This window comes from Delphinapterus leucas, chromosome 17, assembly GCF_059928025.1.
Source record: "Delphinapterus leucas isolate spDelLeu-1000000601 "Yukka" chromosome 17, BTC_Dleu_Yukka2, whole genome shotgun sequence".
NCBI lineage: Eukaryota > Metazoa > Chordata > Mammalia > Artiodactyla > Monodontidae > Delphinapterus > Delphinapterus leucas.
Genome location: NC_143145.1, coordinates 84,279,959 through 84,305,032, shown reverse-complemented (window position 1 = coordinate 84,305,032; position 25,074 = coordinate 84,279,959). Strand labels below are relative to the sequence as shown.

The following is a 25,074-nucleotide window of genomic DNA, read 5'->3' as shown; positions in this document are numbered from 1 at the left end:
CACATCAAAAAAACTTTAAAAAAAAAACCAAGCAAATAAAAATACTGCTAGAAATAGCCCTTTTATTAAATACAGAGATGAATTCATTCAAAATGGATAAAACAAATATATTGAAGATGGCAAAAAAGGGCGATAAGAAGCCAGAAGTTACTGTTTTAAACTATTTTTCCTTCACTCACAAGAAACTCGCAAAAAGCAAAATTATGAAAAATACCTAACATGTACCTAAAATTTTGTTGTTTTTACAGATACATACATACATACATCTGAACATACATACAGATACGTAAAATAAAATTTTAAAGTTTCCTATAACTTAACTTGGCAGTGTAAATGGAATATGTTGTCTAAATTTATGTTAAAAAAAATCAATGAATTTTAACAAAAATAAATCTAAATAACAGGAAGTTCTATTTAGTATTATCAGAGATAATTTTAATATAAGACCTAGAAAAGGTTTTGACATAAACTTTCAATATTACATCTTTAATTCCAAACATACATCAAATTTTGGAAGCAATCAGTTCTGTTGTCATAGACTTTAGTCTTTGATGAGCATTTCTTTCATGTGTGAATCCAGCATAAAAAGACCACTCAAAGACAGATACAAGAGTATACGGAGCTTATTTTATGAGCTTTGTGATAAACTTAACAGCTATATCCAGCGGTATTACTTATTTTTATTTTGCTGTAAACTGTACAGAACATTTTTATAACTTTTTCATTGTCTCTGTTTATTATAAATACAGCAATCTAACTCGTAACTTGCTACCACATAAATGTTAGTGTGCAAACATTCTAGTGGCAAGCAATAAACAGTATTACTAATAAAATAGGTGACATTTTAAGAATTATGTAAATTTATATTAGTTGAGCAATTTTTAGCTTGATTTCACACGTGTATTTGCTTTTAAGTATTATGAAGGTCTTTTTTTAAACAACAGGTTTATTGGGTATAATTCAAATAATACAAAATTCACCCTCCTGAAATGTCCAATACAGTGGTTTTTTAGTCTTCTCAGAATAGTGTAACCGTCACCACTGCCTAATTCCAAAATATTTTCATCACCACAGGAAGAAACTCCAGACCCATTAACACTCCCTACTAAGTGACCCATTTCCCCAGTCTCTGACAACTACTAACCAACTTATAAACAGACCATATGTGCTCCTTTCTGGTTGTCTTCTTTCAGTTGTAATACTGTTTCTAAGGTTCACCCATGCTGTGACATGGATCAGTACTTCACTTCTTTTTATTGTCAAATAATATTCTGTTACCTGGATAACATATTTGGTTTATCTAGTCATCAACTGATGGACATTTGGGTGGTTGTTTACTTTCTGGGCTTTACTTTCTTGCAGCAACGTTTTGCTGTTTCCTGTATGCAAATCTTGCAACTCTTTCTTAAAAATATATTCCTGAATATTTTATTGCTCTGATTTAACTAAAATTGTTTACTTGATCTCACTTTTGATTTTTCATTACTAGTGTTTACAAATAAATTTGATTTTTTATGTTGGCCTTGTATCCTGAAACCTTTTTGAACTTGTTTATTAGTTCTAAGAGCTTGGGGGTTTTGTTGTGGGTTCCTCAGGAATTTCTTGTGTTCTACAAGATCACAATATCTGTGAGTAAGGATAACTTTATTCTTTTTTCTTTCAAATCTGGATGACTTTCTTTTCCTTTTCTATTTGTCCTTGCTAAATCCTCCACAAAAATTTTGAACAGAAGTGCAGATATCCCTGTCTTTTTCCTGATCTTAGAGGGAAATCATTCAATTTTTCAGCATTAACAATGATGTTAGCTGTGGGTGTTTTTAAATGTCTATTGTCAGATTAAGAAACTCCCTTCTCTTTATTAGTTTGTTGAGTGTTCTTTTTTTTTTTTTTTTTTTTTTGCGGTAGGCGGGCCTCTCACTGCTGTGGCCTCTCCCATTGCGGAGCACAGGCTCCGGACACGCAGGCTCAGCGGCCATGGCTCACGGGCCCAGCCGCTCCGCGGCATGTGGGATCTTCCCAGACCGGGGCACGAACCTGCGTCCCCTGCATCGGCAGGCGGACTCTCACCCACTGCGCCACCAGGGAGGCCCTGAGTGTTCTTATTTTGAAAGATGTTTCGATTAGGCCAGTTCTGCATCTGATTGATACGACTGTGATTTTTTGGTTCTTTATTCTACTGATATGGTGTATTACCTTAATTTTTTTTAACGTTAAAGCAACCTTATCTTCTAGGATAAATCCACATTTATGCATTAAAGATGCTCCTTCATTCTTGATTTTAGTAATTTGATTCTTCTCTCTTATTTTTGGTCAATCTAGCTAAAGCTTTTTCAATTTTGTTGATCTTTCCAAGGAACCAAGTTTGGGATTTGTCAATCTTCTATATTGTTTTTCTTTTATCTGTTGTATTTATTTCTGCTCTAACCTTTATTTATATTCTTCTTAGACCTTTCTGGTTTTAATATAGGTATTTATTGCTATAAATTTTTGAACTCTCTTTTAATTGCATCAGTAGGTTTTGGTTTGTTGTGTTTTTGTTTTCAGTCATCTCACAGTGCTGTCTTACCTCTTTTCTGTGTCTTTACGCCATTTTTTATTTAGAAGTGGGTTTAATTTTCAAATAATAATACATTTTCCAGCTTTTCTTCCATTATCGACTTTCAATTTCATTCCACTGGGTTCAGAAATTATACTTTACATGATTTCATTCCTCCATTTAAAATTTATTTTAAACTCCCTGTTGTTTTTCTTATTATGTGTTTATCATTTTCTTGTAGGTACTCTTGGGATTAAATTGGTGTCTTAACTTGAAACAATACAGCTTGGATTAGTAGTAAATTAATTTCAATAGTATACAAAAAAATATGCTCCAATATAGCCCCTTTCTTTCTCCCCTCCTTTGTGCTGGTACTGTCATATTTATTACAGCTTAGTACATTAAAAGATCAATACAGTTTTGCAATTGCTTTTATGCAGCAGCCTTTTAAATCAGTTAGTAGAAGAAAAGAGTTGCAAACAAAAATTTGTACACACTATTTTTAACTTCCCCTGTGTACCACCTTATCAGAGCTCTTGATTTCCTCGTGTGGATGGAAGTTACCACCCTAGAGCCCTTTCTTTTCAGCCTGAATGATTCCTTTAGTTCTTCTTACAGGGTAGATCTGCTAGCAATACATTTACTGTTTTTGATTATCTGGGAAAGCTTAAGTTTTTCTTAATTTTTGAAGAATAGTTTTGCTGAATAAAGACCTCTTTGTTGACAGTCTTTTGCTTTCTTCATTTGGCAAATGTTATCTCACTGATTTCTGGAACTCTAAGGTTTTCTGATGTGAATTGAGCTTTTTTTTTTTCTTTTTTTTTGCGGTATGCGGGCCTCTCACAGTTGTGGCCTCTCCCGTTGCGGAGCACAGGCTCCGGACGCGCAGGCTCAGCGGCCATGGCTCACGGGCCCAGCCGCTCCATGGCATGTGGGATCTTCCCGGACCGGGACACAAACCCGCGTCCCCTGCATCGGCAGGTGGACTCTCAACCACTGCGTCACCAGGGAAGCCCAAATTGAGCTTTTTGTCTTATTTAGAATTTCTTGTACATGATGAATCACCTGTCTCTTGCCTTTGACTTTTGATTGTTTGACAATAATGTCTGAGTGTGGATCTCTTCTTGATTAAGCTTCTTAAATCTATAGATTAATGTTTCAATTAAAAATTTTAATGAAATTTTGGATGTTTGGGACCATTATTTCTGCAAGTGTATTTCCTATCTTTTTCTCTCTACCCATTCCTCAGTTCTCCTGTTATGTTATCCTTGATATTGTCGTACACGTGGCTGAGTTTCTGTTCCTTTTTTCTTTCCCCTTTCCCCGTTCTGTTGCTCAAACTGGAAAATCTCAATTGTCCTGTTTTCAAGTTCACTGATTCTTTTTTCTGCAAGTAAAATCACTCTAGGAAAATTTTTATTTTAAATCTGAAATACCTATTTGCTCTTTATTATAATTCCTCTTTGTTGATATTCTCTGTTTAATAAAACACTACCATCATACTTTAAAAAATTCTTTAGGGGCTTCCCTGGTGGCGCAGTGGCTGGGAGTCCACCTGCCAATGCGGGGGATACGGGTTCATGCCCCGGTCTGGGAAGATCCCGCATGCTGTGAAGCGGCTGGGCCCGTGAGCCATGGCCTCTGAGCCTGAGCGTCCGGAGCCTGTGCCCCGCAGCAGGAGGGGCCACAACGGTGAGAGGCCCGTGTACCACAAAAAAAAAAAAAAATTCTTTAGACAGGGTTTTATTTAAATCTTTGTACATTTTAGGAAGGGTTGACCTTTGCCTCCTCACCCCAACGGCCGGGCCTACTTCAGCAATTTTGCCTGTTTTTATTGCTGTGTATTGGACATACTTTCCTGTGTTTTTGCGTGTCTTAATTTTCTTGTTGTTGACAATTGTACATTTTAAATTGTATAATGTGGCAACTGTGGAGGTTGGATGCTCCCTTCCCAGTGTTTGTTGTTGCCATTTGCTGTACTGTTGTTGCATTCGTTTGTTTAGTCGTTTCTCCGCACAGTTCGGTGAAGCCTGGGTTTTGTGTTAGGAGCAGCCTCTGGAGTCCAGCTTGCTTAGCTTACTGACCAGCTAATGGCTGGACAGAGTTTTCCTTAAAGGCGTTGGGCCGAGGGGTCCGTGTGTGTCGTTGCATGCCTGTGTCCTTCTGGAGGTTACAGGCTTTGCGTGCTGTTTTTGCACAGAGCCTGTGGGTCAGCGACCTGACACCTTAGTGCCCAGCCCTTTCAAGTCCTGTGCATGGCCCGTACATGCCCCTGGGTTCCAAGCGCTATTTTGGAGCTTTCAAAGCCCCCTATGGATATGTCATTTCCCAGATTCTCCTCTTAAGTTTTGGGGACAGTCTTTTGCTAGTGCCCGTTGGGGCTAACATCACTTCAGGTGGCTGCAGTGTTAAAACATCGCCATAGATTTTATGTGATAAATGCCGTGGGAATAGGGCTACAACAAAGGAACAAGCTCTGGTGAGTCTAACAAAGGGAATCCCTGAGGATGGAGCTTTTCAGGGAGCTGCCAGGCAGCTCAAACTATTAAAATTCTCTGGGGACGGGAGATCTCCTGGAGGAGCTCTAAGCCACTCGCCCTCTCAGGTGTCCGCCAGACTGTTTTCACACCTACCATAGTTAAAAGGCCGTTGATATTCACGCCTGCCTTGGCGTTGGGCATATAGGGCAAGGTTAAACCCCACAAACCTTGCTGTCTCTACCATGAGGCATCCATTCTTTCTTGATAAACACTTTTGGGTTTTTATAAGCTGTGGGTTAATTTCCTGTGCTCTGAATAAGTGTATTGTGACAATTTTTTCTAGTATTCTCTTTTCTTTATGGAGGACTGGATTGTCAGAGGTCTTTGCCCTGACGTTCTAGATGTGCTTCCTTCTGTCATGAAGTTTTATCTTTCCAGGGAAAGCAAAGAGAAGCAGAAAGAACGGTAGGCACAGAGTTTAGAAAGAGGAAGGAGTATTTTCCCTTTCAGAAAAATAAAACTAAACACGCAAGGAAGAAGCAGGGAGCTGTTAATGGGGTTTTCATCCTGTAAGGTTTGTCTTTTTTTTTTTTTTTTTTTTTTTTTGGCGGTACGCAGGCCTCTCACTGCTGTGGCCTCTCCCATTGCGGAGCACAGGCTCCGGACGCGCAGGCTCAGCGGCCATGGCTCACGGGTCCAGCCGCCCTGCAGCATGTGGGATCTTCCCGGACCGGGGCACGAACCCGTGTCCCCTGCATCGGCAGGCGGACTCCCAACCACTGCACCACCGGGGAAGCCCATCTAGTCTCTTGACATGTCCTTTGTCTTCTTCCTTAGCTCCTGCTATATCCTGTCTTGACCCACACACCTTTTTTTCTCTAATACTCTATAGTTTGTCTCCTTTGCATATTTTTTCTATATAGGTAAATATTGTCTCTCCAAATACTGTTTACTTTTTGGAAAGTGCACTAACCTCCCCTCTTTCCTTCTGATTATTTATTCTTTTGGTTGGTGAATATATTATGATCACTTATTACATGCGTGCTGAGCACTAGAGAATTTCCACAGTGCAGATTTAGCACAGTGCACTATAAATAGTCAATAAACAGTAATTCCTGAACATATGCTAAATATTCTAAGATACAGAAGCACTTGCCTATTCAATCACAATTCATCATTTTCTGGCACCTATAATAGACACACTTAATATAAACGGACATAAAATTTATCCTCAAATGACTTAGCAATTCATTGTGGCAGGTAAAAAGAAAAATGTAAAACTCAACTAGCAGGGCAAATGGTTTAATTTTCATGACCTCCAATTTATCATTTTTTGTTTTGTTTTATGCCTCATGCTTTTGGTGTCATGTCAAAGAACGTCTCACCAAGACCTAGGTCCTCAAGATTTTCTCCTGCGTTTTACATTTAAGCCTATGAACCATTTAGATTTAATTTTTGTGTAAGGTATAAGGTGTAAGGGTTAGGCTGCATTTGATTTTTTGCATATATATACTATATATATTGGAGAACCAAGCCTCACCCATCAGCAGACAAGCAGATTAAAGTTTTACTGAGCTCTGCCTACCAGAGCAGCAGCCAGCTCTACCCACCACCAGTCCCTCCCATCAGGAAGCTTGCACAAGCCTCTTAGATAACCTCATCCACCAGAGGGCAGACAGCAGAAGCAAGAAGAACTACAATCCTGCAGCCTGTGGAACGAACACCACATTCACAGAAAGACAAAATTAAAAGGCAGAGAACTATGTACCAGATGAAGGAACAAGATAAAACCCCAGAAAAACAACTAAATGAAGTGAAGATAGGCAACCTTCCAGAAAAAGAATTCAGAATAATGATAGTGAAGATGATCCTGGACCTCGGGAAAGGAATGCAGACAAAGATGGAGAAGATGCAAGACATGTTTAACAAAGACCTAGAAGAATTAAAGAACAAACAGAGATGAACAACACAATAACTGAAATGAAAAATACACTAGAAGGAATCAATAGCAGAATAACTGAGACAGAAGAACGGATAAGTGACCTGGAAGACAGAATGGTGGAATTTACTGCCACAGAACAGAATAAAGACAAAAGAATGAAAAGAAATGAAGACAGCCTAAGAGACCTCTGGGACAACATTAAATGCAACAACATTCACATTATAGGGGCCCAGAAGGAGAAGAGAGAGAGGAAGGACCTGAGAAAATATTTGAAGAGATTATGGTTGAAAACTTCCCTAACATGGGAAAAGAAATAGCCACATAAGTACAGGAAGAGCAAAGAGTCCCAGGCAGGATAAACCCAAGGAGAAACATGCTGAGACACATAGTAATCAAATTGACAAAAATTAAAGGCAAAGAAAAATTATTGAAAGCAACAAGGGAAAAACAACAAATAACATCAAGGGAACTCCCATAAGGTTAACAGCTGATTTCTCAGCAGAAACTCTACAAGCCAGAAGGGGCTGGCAGGACATATTTAAAGTGATGAAAGGGAAGAACCTACAACCAAGATTACTCTACCCAGCAAGGATCTCATTCAGATTTGATGGAGAAATCAAAAGCTTTACAGACAAGCAAAAGGTAAGAGAATTCTGCACCACCAAACCACCTCTACAACAAATGCTAAAGGAACTTCTCTACGTGGGAAACACAAGAGAAGAAAAAGACCTACAAAAATAAACCCCAAACAATTAAGAAAATGGTAATAGGAACATACAGATCAATAATTACCTTAGGTGTGACTGGATTAAACGCTCCAACCAAAAGACACAGGCTCACTGAATAGATACAAAAACAAGACCCATATATATGCTGTGTACAAGAGACCCACTTCAGACCTAGGGACACATACACACTGAAGGTGAGGAGATGGAAAACGATATTCCATGCAAATGGAAATCAAAAGAAAGCTGGAGTAGCTATACTCATTTCAGATAAAATGGACTTTAAAATAAAGAATGTTACAAGAGACAAGGAAGGACACTACATAATGATCAAGGGATCAATCCAAGAAGAAGATATTACAATTATATATAAACCCAACATAGGAGCACCTCAATACATAAGGCAAATGCTAAAAGCTATAAAAGAGAAAATCAACAGTAACACAATAATAGTGGGGGACTTTAACACCTCACTCACACCAATGGACAGATCATCCAGACAGAAAATTAATAAGGAAACACAAGCTTTAAATGACACAACAGACCAGATAGATTTAATTGATATTTATAGGACATTCCATCTGAAAACAGCAGATTACACTTTCTTCCCAAGTGCACACAGAACATTCTCCAGAATAGTTCCCATCTTGGGTCACAAATCAAACCTTGGTAAGTTTAAGAAAATTGAAATCATATTAAGCATCTTTTCTGACCACAATGCTATGAGATTAGAAATCAATTACAGGGGGAAAAGCATAAAAAACACAAACAAACACATGCAGGCTAAACAATACATTATTAAATAACCAAGAGATCACTGAAGAAATCATAGAGGAAATCAAAAAATACCTAGAGAAAAATGACACTGAAAACATGATGATCCAAAACCTATGGGATGCAGCAAAAGCAGTTCTAAGAGGGAACTTTATAGCAATACATTCCTACCTCAAGAAATAAGAAAAAACTCAAAAACAATCTAACATTACACCTTAAGGAGCTAGAGAAAGAAGAACAAATAAGACCCAAAGTTAGTAGAAGGAAAGAAACCATAAAGATCAGAGCAGAAATAAATGAAATAGAAACAAAGAAAACAATAGCAAAGATCAATAAAACTAAAAGCTGATTCTTTGAGAAGATAAACAAAATTGATAAACCTTTAGCCAGACTCATCAAGAAAACGAGGGAGAGGACTCAAATCAATAAAATTAGAAATGAAAAAGGAGAAGTTACAAAGGACACCGCAGAAATACAAAGCATCATAAGAGACTACTAAAGCAACTTTATGTCAATAAACTGGACACCTTGGAAGAAATGGACAAATTCATAGAAAGGTATAACCTTCCAAGGCTGAACCAGGAAGAAATAGAAAATATGAACAGTCCAATCACAAATAATGAAATTGAAACTGTGATTAAAAATCTTCCAACAAACAAAAGTCCAGGACCAGATGGCTTCACAGGTGAATTCTATCAAACATTAGATAAGAGCTAACACACATCCTTCTCAAACTCTTCCAAAAATTTTCAGAGGAAGGAACACTCCCAAACTCATTCTACGAGGCCACCATCACCCTGACATGAAAACCAGACAAAGATACTACAGAAAAAGAAAATTACTGACCAATATCCCTGATGAATATAGGTACAAAAATCCTCAACAAAATACTAGCAAACAGAATCCAACAGCACATTAAAAGGATCATACACCATGATCAAGTAGGATTTATCCCATCCCAGGGAAGCCAGGATTCTTCCATATATGGAAATTAATCAGTGTGATACACCATATTAACAAACTGAAGAATAAAAACCATATGATCATCTCAATAGATGTATAAAAAGCTTTTGACAAAATTCAACACCCATTTATGATAAAAACTCTACAGAAAGTGGGCATAGAGGGAACCTACCTCAACATAATTAAGGCCATATATGACAAACCCACAGCAAACAGCTTTCTCAATCGTGAAAAACTGAAAGCATTTCCTCTAAGATCAGGAACAAGACAAGGATGTCCACTCTCACCACTATTATTCAACGTAGTTTTGGAAGTCCTAGCCACAGCAATCAGAAAAGAAAAAGAAATACAAATAATACATTGGAAAAGAAGAAATAAAACTGTCAGTTTGCAGATGACATGATGCTGTACATAGATAATGCTAAAGAGTCCACCAGAAAACTATTAGAGCTAATCAATGAATTTGGTAAAGTAACAAGATACAAAATTAATGCACAGAAATCTCTTGCATTCCTCTATGCTAATGATGAAAAATCTGAAAGAGAATTTAAGGAAACACTCCCATTTACCATTGCAACAAAAAGAATAAAATACCTAGGAATAAACCTACTTAGGGGGACAAAAGACCTGTATGCAGAAAACTATAAGACACTGATGAAAGAAATTAAGATGATACAAACAGATGGAGAGATATGCCATGTTTTTGGACTGGAAAAATCAATATTGTGAAAATGACTATACTACCCAAGCAATCTACAGATTCAATGCAATCCCTATCAAATTACCAATGGCATGTTTTACAGAACTAGAACAAAAAAATCTTAAAATATGTATGGAGACACAAAAGACCCCGAATAGTCAAAGCAGTCTTGAGGGAAAAAAACAGAGCTGGGGGAATCAGACTCCCTGACTTCAGACTATACTATAAAGCTACAGTAATCAAGACAGTATGGTATGGGCACAAAAACAGAAATATAGATCAATGGAAGAGGATAGAAAGCCCAGAGATAAACCCACACACCTGTGGTCAACTAATCTATACAAAGGAGGCAAGGATATACAATGGAGAAAAGACAGCCTCTTCAATAAGTGGTGCTGGGAAAACTGGACAGCTACATGTAAAAGAATGAGATTAGAACACCCCCTAACACCATACACAAAAATAAACTCAAAATGGATTAAAGACCTAAATGTAAGACCAGACATTATAAAACTCTTAGAGGAAAACATAGGAAGAACACTCTTTGACATAAATCATGGCAAGATTTTTTTGACCCACCTCCTAGAGTAATGGAAATAAAAACAAAAACAAACAAAATGGGACCTAATGAAACTTAAAGGATTTTGCACAGCAAAAGAAACTATAAACAATACAAAAAGACAACCCTCAGAATGGGAGAAAATATTTGCCAGTGAAGCAACTGACAAAGGATTAATCTCCAAAATATATAAAGAGCTCATGCAGCTCTATATTAAAAAAGCTAAAAACCCAATCAAAAAATGGGCAGAAGACCTAAGTAGACATTTCTCTACGGAAGACATACAGATGGCCAAGAAGCACATGAAAAGCTGCTCAACATCACTATTTATTAGAGAAATGCAAATCAAAACTACAATGAGGTATCACCTCACGCCAGTCAGAATGGCCATCATCAAAAAATCTAGAAACAATAAATGCTGGAGAGGGTGTGGAAAAAAGGGAACCCTCTTGCACTGTTGGTGGGACTGTAAATTGATACAGCCACTATGGAGAACAGTATGGACATTCCTTAAAAAACTAAAAATAGAACTACCATATGACCCAGCAATCCCACTACTGGGCATATACCCAGAGAAAACCATAATTCAAAAAGACACAAGCACCCCAATGTTCACTGCAGCACTATTTACAATAGCCAGGTCATGAAAGCAACCTAAATGCCCATTGACAGATGAATGGATAAAGAAGATGTGGTACATATACACAATGGAATATTACTCGGCCATAAAAAGGAACGAAACTGGGTCATTTGTACACACGTTGATGGACCTAGAGACTGTCGTACAGAGGAGAAAAACAAATATTGTATGTTAACGCACATATGTGGAATCTAGAAAAATGGTACAGATGAACCGGTTTATAAGGCAGAGACAGAGACACAGATGTAGAGAACAAATGTATGGACACCAAGGGGGGAAAGCTGTGGGGGGTTGGGGGTGGGGGTGGGATGAATTGGGCGATTGGGATTGACATGTATACACTGATGTGGATAAAATAGATAGCTAATAAGAATCTGCTGTATAAAAAAGTAAATTTGAAAAAAGAAAATATACTGAGGATATTTTTTCTTCTCATTTCATATTTCTTATATAAATATCTTTTGATGGCTGAGGTATCCTTCTATCTGTCTATTATTTTAAAACAATTATATTATTTCCCACCTGGATTGATACCAATTGAAATACCAACCTCTTTAAATTCACTTATTATGGATCCACATATAAAAAGATTTCTTATAACAGAGCTGGACAAATTCCTGAAAGTAGAATCATAAGATCAAAGGTATAAATAATTTGAGCAGCTCTATTTACAATAGCCAGGTTACGGAAGCAACTTAAGTGTCCATTTACAGATGAATGGATAAAGAAGATGTGGCACATATATACAATAGAATACTACTCAGCCATAAAAAGAAATGGAGTTATTTGTAGTGAGGTGGATGGACCTTGAGTCTGTCATACGGAGTGAAGTAAGCCATAAAGAGAAAAATAAATACCGTATGCTAACACATATATATGGAATCTAAAAAAAAAAAAAAAAGAAAAGGTCCTGACGAACCTACGGGCAGGACAGGAATAAAGACACAGACGTAGAGAACGGACTTGAGGACATGGGGAGGGGGAAGGGGAAGCTGGGACGAAGTGAGAGAGTGGCATGGACATAACACTACCAAATGTAAGGTAGATAGCTAGTGGGAAGCAGCCACATAGCACAGGGAGATCAGCTTGGTGCTTTGTGACCACCTAGAGGGGTGGGATAGGGAGGGTGGGAGGGAGATGCAAGAGGGAGGAGATATGGAGATATATGTATATGTATAGCTGATTCACTTTGTTATAATGCAGAAACTAACACACCATTGTAAAGCAATTATACTCCAATAAAGATGTTAAAAAAATTTTAAAAATAAAAAATAAATTAAAAAACAAAGGTATAAATAATTTGAAATGCTTCATACATATGTAATGAACGTCCCACAGAAATATTCTGTCAATTTTCATGACTTTTAGCCATATATATCCATAGGATGAGAACTGAGTTGTGGTATTATTGGCTTATTGATTTAATAACTAAAAAGGTTGAAGTTTCTTTTCAAATACTCACTGATTATTTTTTAAAGTATCCATTTATGCCTATAGCATTTTTTGCAATTTGTCCATTGATTTATTACATATGGTCTTGCATGTACATTAATATACAATATTAAAATTTCTTTTATGGTGTTTATAATTATTTTATATTGTTTTCCAATTTAACATTTGCCTATTATTTGAGATGCCATTTGCCTGTTGTTTGACATGTGTATGTCTCAGATTATTACCCAGTTACACCCACCGACTTTGTCTTGTTGACTTCTTTTATTTTTAGATATAAAATGCTTCCCTCTTGCTCAGATCATTTTTTGGAGAAAATTTTCCTCTATGTCTCCCATGATTCACACATCTTGCCAGTGAGGTACTGGCTGCCTCTTTTTCTGAATTATATTAGCAAGGATGCTTTTCTAGCCAAGTGCCTTGGACAGTAGAACTAGTGGCTCCCTAAATAGCAAATAACATTTTTGCTTTCAGCCTTGGGAAATATAGATAATGGCTCCCCCCAGAGCAGAGGGCAGGCATGCTTACTACTCAGTATAATAAGATAACAGCGTCCACTGAAGCCCTGTTCAGGAACGCTTACTGTCCTTCCAGCTCTGGGCTTCTCTGTGGTGAGGCAGCCCTGGTCATGTATCAGCCGGCTCCATGGGAACTGAGGGTCAGGAATCCAGTACCAAACTAATGGAGCTCTGCCTGTTGCCATCACTGAGAGTAATAAACTAACCATCAGCACATACCTGGGAGTCTTCTGCCAACAGCCATGAGATCGAGAGCTGACATTCAGGTAAATTTCAGAGCCTTCACAGTTCTTGACAATCATTATAATACCTTGAATATTTTTCTGTTTCATTTTCTATTTCATTCAGTTATTTCTTTATTTAACATTTTAATAGTTTAGGCATTTCTAGGTTGCATATTTGAGACAGTAAAATTCTTAAGAGCAAAAACTGTAGGGCCAGACTACTTGGCTGAAGCTTACATGGGATCGATATGTACATATTTTTAAAATTCTGATTGGGTCTTCCCTGGTGGCGCAGTGGTTGAGAGTCCGCCTGCCGATGCAGGTGACGCGGGTTCGTGCCCCAGTCCGGGAGGATCCCACATGCCGCGGAGCGGCTGGGCCCGTGAGCCATGGCTGCTGAGCCTGCACGTCCGGAGCCTGTGCTCCACAACGGGAGAGGCCACAGCAGTGAGAGGTCCGCATACCGCAAAAAATAATATTCTGATTAATCTATGATTATTCCAAAACAAAAAGTTAAAGAAACTTGGTATTTAGCCAAAGGAGTTGAGAACTTACATCCACACAAAAACATGCACCCATATGTTTATAAGCTTTATTCATAATGGCCAAAACTTGGAAGCAACTATGATGTCCCTCGGTAGGCAAATGAATAAATAAACTGTGGTACAGACCATGTCATATTATTCAACCCTAAAAAAATAAACTATGAAACCATGAAAAGACGCCTTCCACATATGTTTTTTCTTATTTAATTGGTTAATACGTGAATTACACTAATGGATTGTCAAATTTTGAACTAGCTTTGCCTTTCTCAGCTAATCTCCACTTGACAGTAGCACATATGTTTAAGACTGTCAGTTTCACCTCAGTGAAAATTTAGCTACATCCCTTTCTCTATCTTTTTTTTTTTTCATTCTAGTAAAAGATAACCAGAGCTTCCACATTAGCTAATACACTGAAGTTCTGGGAGGAGGTGCACCTAGAGAGGGCAGGGAAGCTCCATGCTCCCGCCTCGCCATATACATCTCTTCCAAAGTCAGTGTGTCTGAAGCTTAGAAACAGAGTGTGGTGAAAATTTTAGGGAAAAAAAGTGTAGAAGTTAATTCACAGAAACCCTTCTGTGTATGGCAGCTGATGTAGAAAATGATATGACTGAACTACCAGTGCTAGAATTCCAGGACCTACATGAAAAGGCACAAACAAATTATCTAAGACTGAAGCTGAGAGCAATGACAGAGAGATGTTTCTGCAGACAAGCATATAAAAAGTGCAAGAAAAGAACTTCTTGATACAGTGAATGTCTTCAAGAAATACCCATACCAGAGACACAGAGTGCTGGATCACCAGAAAAAAGAAAAGAAAAGAAAAGAAAAGAAAGAAAGAAAGAAAAAAATCATTATAAAACTAAAAAATTTCAGTGATACTCTGAAAATATATTTTAAAGGTGGCAAGGCAATAAAACTGTTCATAAGTGCCCATTAACTAATTCATCAAACAAACTTGATGCTTCAGACTTTCAAAACTGTGGACTGAAAGTCATACATATTAAGAGATGCACTTCTCACTGGCCATATTCAACTGACTTTACCTGTAAATGTTTGACTCTAAAAATGATCAGTTCTTTCTGAAAAGATCTAACTGAGGATGTGAATGGGATTTTTACCCTTTTATACCATATCTTTGTAAAATGTAGCTTAATCATAATCTCACACTGAGAATTTTGCATCACTTTTGCTATTATCATTCTTTTAAGAATTATAAGCCAACAGAATTTATACCTTAATGCGTCACTGTATAACATTCTTTAAAACAGTTGTAAATATTGGCTTTCATTTCTGACATTTTTAAAAATTTATTTATTTTTGGCTGCATTGGGTCTTTGCTGCTGCACGCCAGCTTTCTCTAGTTATGGTGAGGGGGGGCTACTCTTTGCTGCGGTGCATGGGCTTCTCCTTGTGGTGGCTTCTCTTGTTGCAGAGCATGGGCTCTATATGCACGGGCTTCAGTAGTTGTGGCTCACGGGCTCAGTAGTTGTGGCTCACGGGCTCTAGAGCGCAGGTTCAGTAGCTGTGGTGCACACGGGCTTAGTTGCTCCGCGGCACGTTGGATCTTCCCGGACCAAGGCTCGAACCCGTGTCCCCTGCATCAGCAGGTGGATTCTTAACCACTGTGCCACCAGGGAAGCCCTGTTTCTGACATTTTAACTCGAACATGATACGTGGTGAGATAATGTATTTAACAATATTTGGCGATATTTAATAAATAATTTACATGTGTTTAAGAAAGATAATCAGTCAAAACTGGAAAAGAATAATAAGAAAATCTGTGTATTACTCTATCTATTAAAGAGTTTTAAAATTCTATAATAAGGTACCTTGGAGTTCACCAACCACAACCTAATTTAGGAGGGAGGAATAAATGCCTGGGGAAGTTATATCCATATCCTGAAGCCTGAGGATAACAGATTTAATCTGTTGAAAGTGTAAAATGAGATAAGAAAAATATTCCTACAGACAGGAAGATTCACTGACAAGGTTATAGACTATGTTGCTAAAATAAAGAGATCCCAAGAGTGTCTTTAAAAAGATGAATGTTTATTTCTCTCTGTAATGAGAGTTTGGAGTTAGGATATGCCCCAGAGCAGAAAGGCAGCTCAAATACATGGATCACGCTTGGTCAGATTCTTTCCACTTTTCCTTTCATTATTTTTTGGGTGATTTCCTTGCTGAGATCCAAGATGCTTGGATTCACATCCAGATTTAACTCCCAAAGGATGGAGGAAAAAGAGAGAATTTTCAAGAGAACTGGCCTGACTTTAAAAGTGGAGAGAAAATAGATGCTATACAAATACCTCTGCTCACATTTCATTACCAAAAACAGGTTGCCATGGTCACATCTTACTTGTCCAAGATAAATTGCATGGGAGAAACTCTGGAGTCATGGTGAATAAAACAAAACAAAACTGGAAGCGTTGGTCAAGAGAGTCTACAAACTGCCCATATCTGAGTTGGTTTTTTGTTTTTGTTTTTTTTTCTTTTTGCGGTACGCGGTCCTCTCACTGTTGTGGCCTCTCCCGTTGCAGAGCACAGGCTCCGGCCGCACAGGCTCAGTGGCCATGGCTCATGGGCCCAGCTGCTCCGTGGCATGTGGGATCTTCTCGGACCAGGGCTCGAACCCGTGTCCCCTGCATTGGCAGGCAGATTCTCAACCACTGTACCACCAGGGAAGCCCCAATATCTGTGATTAAAGTAAGAGTATGGTAGCATTTTTTATAACACTTTGTGATTTAATTTTTATTTTAAGACATTGTAGAAAATAAGTTCACACAAATTTAGGTTCTAGAAGCAAGTAAATTAAAAATATATATTTAGTTTGTGTACACACATGCTTAATACTCCTTAGATATGTGTGTATAGCTGTTAATTAAATGTAAGCATATGCATTGAAAATTATAGGAAGAACCTGATTTTGTTGATATTTTAAAAAAATGGAAATGAGTATATATTGTAAAGTGCTTGTCAAGAGGTGTTTAATTTTAAATAATATGAGCACAAACGTGTGTTTAGAAGAAATATCAACCCTTTCATTCATTATTTCTGTGTCCTTATGAACTTTGTGTGTATCCTTATGAGTTTAACCCTTTAAAGGAATAGCTATCCGTTACTTGGGTCACATGTGAGGATACTGGTCATTGCATTCTGGGAAGTGAAGGACCACCTCCTTTCCCTGTCCTATGCAGTCACTGTGTCCATCTATCAGAACTACCATTTCCCGTGATAATCCACTCACATTTTTACGATCATTTTCCAATACGTTTGTTGAGCTCCTCTATTAAGCTCTTGGTGTCTAAATATTATTCTGTGAATATCCTTCTCCCAGAGACTGCCCAAGAGAGCCTCTTGCACAAATTAGACACTCAAAGTTTCCTGAGAGGCACTGTGAGAGTTGTCTTATTTTTATCCATCCAAAGTGCCCTTGTCTTTACTGTAATCCATGCTGTCGAAAACACATGTATCTTTAATTGCCTGGTGTCAGCAGCTGGAACTAAAATTAAATGATATAGAATGAGCTGAGCGGCCACTTTATTATTTGCCCTTGATTTTAAGTGTCTTAATAGTTATGGACTGCCCCATTTATACTGAGATATTTTCCCTTCTGGATTTGCCAACCCCAGGAATAAGATAGGAGATGTTCAGGCACGGGCATTAGGGAACCTAGTGAAATGGTAGAGAGCCTGATGACTTTACCTGTTTGCATTTTACAAGCATTTAGTCTCCTTGTAGAGCTAAGCGCACATAATAATTTCATAAATAAAAAATTTGATTTCAGAAAGTAAATACAGCAAATAAATTGTTTAATTTCAATTGGGCAAATACCTATTGAACCTATAGTACCACAGACCTATGTATTAAATTACCTCTTCTGTAACACTCAAAGAGAATACTGGCAACTAGCTAGATTCCAACATGGTCATTTATTCTAAACGTGCACTTTGCCTTCAGGGAATCTGTTAATTTTGCAATTTTTAATTTATAGTGTTACAAAATTTTAATACTTCAGTATAGATCATCTTTGTAAACTATGCCTATTTCCTGGATTATAGTCAAAAATATGAAAGAATAAAAGGTTAATAATGAAAAAAAGCAAGCGTCCTTCTAGAGAGACTTTTCTCCCAGGACATCTAGATTTTGTTTTCCAAGGACTGAAAGTTAAATTTTAAAATGTTAACTCAACTGCTAATAAAGAAGCTTTAAAGTATACTCGTTTAGAACAAAGATTTTACACACATAAGTTTTAGTAACATCACATAGTGTATGAGTTTATCTGAATCTTTGTCATTGTTTTTTCAAACTTTCTTGAGCTCGACAGAAATTGTAAGGCAAACACTCTGTAGCTTTGAGAGGCTACTCAGCATCTTGGGAGCTTGGCGTACGAGTCTGTGATCAGAAGCTGATGATTTGGGTTTCCAGTCATGTAAAAGACATACGCCCTTGACTTATTCCAGGGAATAATGGAGCAGATTTTAGAGAGTCTGAGACTGTGATTGAGGCATCGAAGCAGCAGAGCAGAATGAGGAGACCAGGTCTGGCTTTAATTGCTGCAGAGAAGCAGCTGTTCACCGTTATGGGGCACGAGCGCCACTGGCTTCATCTCTGTCCTCCCCTCACAGGTACGGACGTGACGTCTCCAGGTGATGGAGCACAGCTGTTCCATGGGCTGTGCACTCTGAAGAAGCCAGTAGCTGCCGGATGCTGTAGAACGACCGCGTCTAACAGGGCACCCTCCGGCATGCTCACGTCTCACAGGGGGACAGTGGCTTTCACTTTATGGCAAGCATCTCTGCACGCCTCTCCCACAAGTCCTGGAGCTGAAGAACGAATGCCTTTCCAGAGCCATCGCTCTCTGCTCGGCTCTACCAGTGGGCGGAATGAGCAATACCTGGGCACTCAGGTCATAAATGATCCTATTTATACAGTTCTTTATGCAGAACTTGTTTTCCTGAGGTTGTAAATGATCAAATACAGACCAAAAAAGCTTCTAAAAACAATAAAATCATTAGAAAAATCATAGAAAATATTTTTGTTATGATATTGGGACAGGAGGAGTCTTCCCTGAGAAATATATGTAACCGCAAAGGAAAAATAAGACAAATACAGCTACTAATAATTACAAATGCTTGTAACATGAAAGTTACCGTAAGTCGAGTTTAAAACAAGGGGAAAAGAGAAAATATTTGCAAGTCATACGATAGATGAAGAATACAGTTTTCCTTATATGCAAAGACTATTCATAAGAATGTGACAAAAAATCTGATTAAAAAATGGGCAGAGGACCTAAATCGACAATTTTCCAAAGAAGACATAGAAATGTCCAACAAGCACATGAAAAGATGTTCAACATCAGTAAGTATTAGGGAGAATGTAAATCAAAACTATAATGAGGTGTCACCTCACACCTGTTAGGACGGCTATTATCGAAAAGACAAGAAACAAATGTTGGAGAGGAAGTGGAGAAAAGGGAGCCCTCGTGCACTGTTGGTAGAATTATACATTGGTGCAGCCACTAGGGAACATATGTATGGAGATTCCTCAATAAGTTAAGAACAGAACTAACTAACATATGGCCCAGCTATTCCACTTCTGGGTATTTATCCAAAGAACATGAAAACACTAATTCGAAATGACACAGGCACCCCTACTTTCATTGCAGCATTACTTATAGCCAAGCTATAGGAACAACTTAAGTGTCTATCAGTGGATGAACTGATAAAGAAGACGTGGTGTATATATTCAATAAATATTACTCAGCCATAAAAAGAAGAATGGGATCCTGCCGTTTGCAACAACATGGATGGACGTTGAAGGATCGTGCCAAGTGAAAGACAAATACCATGTGATTTCACCCATAGGTAGAAGTTTAAAAAACAAAACAAAGTAAAACGAAAACAAACATATATAAGCAATCTGACGGGAAGGAGATTGGAGGGTGGGCAAAATGGGCGATGGAGGCCCACTGTGTGGTGATGGATGGTAGTTAGTCTCATGGTGACGGTCACACTGTGGTGTGTGCAGATATAACGCAGTACACCTGAAACTTATATAATTTGTGTGTGTGTGTGCGGTATTCGGGCCCCCCACTGCCGCGGCCTCTCCCGTTGCGGAGCACAGGCTCCGGACGCGCAGGCTCAGCGGCCATGGCTCACGGGCCCAGCCGCTCCGCTGCACGTGGGATCCTCCCGGACCGGAGCACGAACCCGCGTCCCCTGCATCAGCAGGCGGACTCCCAACCACTGCGCCACCAGGGAAGCCCGAAACTTATATAATTTTAAAAAAAGAACTTCTTTTTCTAATCTGATTGCATTTCCCCTTTCTCTGTTTTTTCAAACATTTCCAGAAGTTGCCTTTTCCTTTTGAAATTCCTTTCTCTACCTCCAGGCTTAAGATGAAAAAAACAAACAAAAACAAAAAACAAACACAAAAAAACACCAATTTTAATCATTTGAAGACTTTCGTTTTCTTTCTCCTCTTAGAAACTCCTTTGAAGTTTACTATCCTGTCTGTTATATAGAAGCAATCTAGGCAGCAATAATTGAACCCGATTTGTACAGGAGTTTGAAAGTCTGGAGGTTGGGATAAAGGACAGGAAGCTATTCCAGCAGCAAAGCTGAGAAACCGAGAACTTCTCCAGCTACCCGGACAACCAATATTCTCCTAGGGTAAGAACTTTTATTAATTGCTCAACTCACTAATTTTTTAATGTTGTGGCACAGTGGCACGTGTGTGTATGAGTGCACAGAGAAAGTGAAAGACAATTCATTTAGCTTTCAAAAATATAAATGTCAGTAGCAATCACCTTAAAAATTGTAATTTTAGTGCACTCTGTGTAAAGTACTGTATTCCCAATATATTTTCTTTAAAAGGGATTCTTCATTAACTCTATTACCTGCTCCGTCTCTCTAGAAATGTTTACCTTGCGTGAATAGATTATTCACATCCTGTCCCTTTCCTGACTTAGAAGTTTTTACCGAGTTTCATTTTGCTTCAGAGTTTTGTAAATTATTCTTTTTGTGAACCTGAGATCGATTTAAAAACAGAATTTCTGAAATATGGAAAAGATTTGCCTGTGATAGAAAGTTCAAAGGAAGTTTTTGTTCAATTTTGAACACCAAGTACAAAAGAGTCAAAGTATTCCTTTAGGAGTCCATGGCTTGATAAGAAGCAAACAGAAGCAGGCCTTGAGAGAGAGCCTGATCATGTGAGATTCACCTCTGCCTTTTCCACGACATTTGATGTATTCAGAAGAGTGGACAAACATTCAGTGCTTCCTTTCTGATTCACTGGATTATTGACTCAATTCAGTCTGTCGGCTTCTCTCAAATAACGCTCCTGTAACCAGAAAATAGAAAAGGGCGCACCAGAGAATTCAAAGCTGACTCTGAGCCTCAGAAAAGTATATTTTTAAAAGGAATCATGTAAATATCATCTGAGATACATTGGCTGTGTGTATCCACAGCTCCCAGTTAGGCAGTAGGTCTCGTGAACTCAGCTGAGGCTGATCCCTAGGAGATTTCTGGCTGATGAAGGTAATCAACCTCAGGAAGAAAAGAGAAACAGAGGGAGAGGGAAACATGTGGCCGGAAACATGACTATTTCCTGTGTTTCCAAGTAAGAAGACTGCAGTGCACCAGAGCCCACGTGTCCTGGGTTAGGGAGAGCACACTGGGGAGAGGGGGTGGATTTGTAAACGGGAAGGGAAGAAAGAAAGAGTCTTTACAGCTGTTGGCCTGTGAAAGAGCCAGAGGGAGAGAGTCAAAAAGGGAACATTTTAGAGATCACATATGTATTTCCTAGGCTTTTAACAATCACTGGAAGGGAGACTGTCAGAATGCATGAACTCACTTAGCTAAGGGAATAAACGGCCTATTGAATGATCTTCGAAGGTCACTGGATCTTCCTTGATCTGCTCGTTCTGTTGATGAGACTGTCAGAGGCATTTTTTATCTCACGGTGGTGGCTTTTCTTCCAAGCATTTTCCTTTGATTCTTTCTTAGAGTTTTCACCTCTCTGCGTACATTACACACTTATTCCTGAATATAGTTTGCTTTTTTCCCTTAGAGATCTGACTCTATTAATCAGAGGTTTTTTTTTAATTTCCTGTAACTCCAAACCCTGTATCCTATCGGAGTCCTGTTCTGCCTGTTGCTCTGTCTCTTCTGACTGCGTTTTCTTTTGCCTTTTAGCATGGCTGATAATTTTTGTTTAAACGCGAACATGATTTGGGGGCGATAGTAACTGGGTAAATAGGCCCTTAGTGTGAGGATTTGTTCTGTGCTATGTTTCATGTTTGTTTACCTGTAGATGTGGGAGCTTCAAATTCCCCAAGTGTCCTTGGTTTTGTCTTGCTGTCTGGGGCTTCTCTGAGAAGTCCTTCCCAAATAGAGACTGTGTCACGTAGCTTTTACAGCCGTAATTCACCATTATTTCACTGCGGCCCTCTTTGTGTGGTGTTAAGGTGTAGCGGGCAAGCACCGTATAATTTTACTCTTAAATCTGAATCTTTAGAGGTGTGTGTCCTGCTGTGTGACTTTCTCAAGTGCTTCTTACCCTCACCCACTCTTTTTTTTTTTTTTTTTTTTTTGCGGTACGCGGGCCTCTCACCGCCGTGGCCTCTCCTGCTGCGGAGCACAGGCTCCGGACGTGCAGGCTCAGCGGCCATGGCTCGCGGGCCCAGCCGCTCCGCGGCATGTGGGATCTTCCCGGACCGGGGCACGAACCCATGTCCCCTGAATCGGCAGGCGGACTCTCAACCACTGCGCCACCAGGGAAGCCCCCCCCCCCCCACTCTTAAGTGAGACAGAAACACTGGAAGGGGCTGTGCCTTTTATTTATTTATTTTTTTGCCTCTCCATATGAACTTTAGAATCAGTTTGTCAACATCTATAAAATATCTTGCTAGGATTTTGATTGGGATTGCACTGAATCTATAGATAAATTTGGGAAGAACTGGCATATTAATATTGAGTCACGAATATGGAACATCTCTCCATTTATTTAGCTCTTCTTTATCTCTGATAATTTTCCTATCTTTGAAGTCTGCTCTGTCTGAAATTAATATATCTAGCCCTGCTTTCTTTTGATTAGTCTTAGCATTTACTTTTAAAATTGTGGTATAAATGATATACAAAATTATTAGTTTCAGGTGTACAACATAATGATTTGATATTTGTATATATTAGAAAATGATTACTTACTTCTAGTTAACATCTGTCACCATACATAGTCACAGAATTTTTTTCTTGTAATGAGAAATTTAAAGATCTACTCTCTTAAGGAGCTGTGCCTTTTAAGTTACACTTGTTTGAAACGCTCAAACATATTGATGTAAAATATATTCTACATCAATGCTTAGTACTTTCAGATTGCCTTAAGCATTTTTAAAATGAAAGATTACTTCTAAAATCTCTTTATTCAAATTATTTTTTAACATACAATGCTTTAGGTATCCACTAAATTATACGTAACAGGTCAAGAATATATGTTGAAAGAAATATGTTCATTTACAAATTTTTTTCTGAGTTCTGAGTTCTTGATTAAAATGTAGCCTGTGATTCAAGAGTTACAGAAATCTCCCAAACATACATATAACCCTGATAACTGATAGCCTCAGAGCAAATAGTCTGGCTTCAAATTACTAATCCTGATTCCAAAGACGACGCTAGACAGAATTTGCTAATTATATTTCACGAGTATGAACACGATTTACTATTCATTCCTGTTAGATACACCGTCCACTCTAGATTTCATATGTTAATGAGTAGCGGGAGAGATGCTGACATATATACATTCAAAAGATGATGATACCAATAATATTCATATTTAAATATGGAATGTCAAATGCACAGTAAATCTCCATTTATGATGTAAGAATAATGCAAATAGACACATAAACATTGCAGGCTGATTATTTGAGTTTTAAATATTTTTACTCCATTTAAAGTGTTAGTAACTAATCAGAATCACAGTTTTTGCTCTTTTGTACTGTGTGTAGATATATTTTATTCACTTGGTATTAGTTTTCCAGTGGCATATTACTGAGCTAATGCTTCCACTTTTTTGAGTGGTGCTTTATTAAAAAATAAAGATGAGTATTTTGTAATAAGTCTACCTTTATAAAATACTAAAGAAGTAATATCTGTCTTAGAAAAGTCTATGTTGAGTAACCCAAAATCTTAGCTTGAGGGTGACCAGATCATTTAAAGTTGTTCGTGTATATTCTTTATTCCTATTGATTGTTTCTACCAAATTGCATTGTTGAAGCTGTAGGCTGTCTTCCTCAAACCCAAGTCCCTTACGTCAGGTTCTTAGGGATGCGTCACTGCATCTGTCATCTTAGCAGCAGATGCAGTGCTGTCTACGATGAGACCTTGACACTCCTCTTAGGGGGACTTGGGGGATACTTCAGGCTAGCTACCCTTTCTTCATTCCCTCAAGTGTCACCAGGCTCTAAAGCATAAAAAGCTTGGTGTTCCATCTCACTTAATTTTTCCCTGACAGGCGAAGGTGACAACGTCGATTTTATCCCCGTAAAATTGAACTTGCCTTTGACTAGGGACCTAGAAGGCTGTGGTCTTCTTTCCCTACCTGGATGGAGTCCACCCCACCCCCTTAACCTCAGGGTAATAGTCATCCTTGATGTCAATCACTATTTTACTTAAAAAAAAAAAACTTGACTATTTAAAGTCTGTGAACATTTTAGAACATAAGTTCATCCTTCGCTGGCATTGATCATTTTCAGGCTACGATCAAATCTCTCAGCCTTTACCACAGTTTTCATCTTTTAATCTTGCCTCAAAAAAATCTTTCCAGGGGCTTCCCTGGTAGCGCAGTGGTTGGGAGTCCGCCTACCGATGCAGGGGACACCGGTTCGTGCCCTGGTCTGGGAGGATCCCGCATGCCGTGGAGCGGCTGGCCCCGTGAGCCATGGCCGCTGAGCCTGCGCTTCCGGAGCCTGTGCTACGCAACGGGAGAGGCCACAACGGTGAGAGGCCCGCATACCACCAA

General features: G+C 38.6%; 1 pseudogene; it reads left to right on the top strand.

The window, feature by feature from the left end:
- Window positions 1-13,531: 13,531 nt before the first annotated feature.
- Window positions 13,532-15,429, top strand: LOC111165842 (programmed cell death protein 10 pseudogene; annotated as a pseudogene).
- Window positions 15,430-25,074: the final 9,645 nt, after the last annotated feature.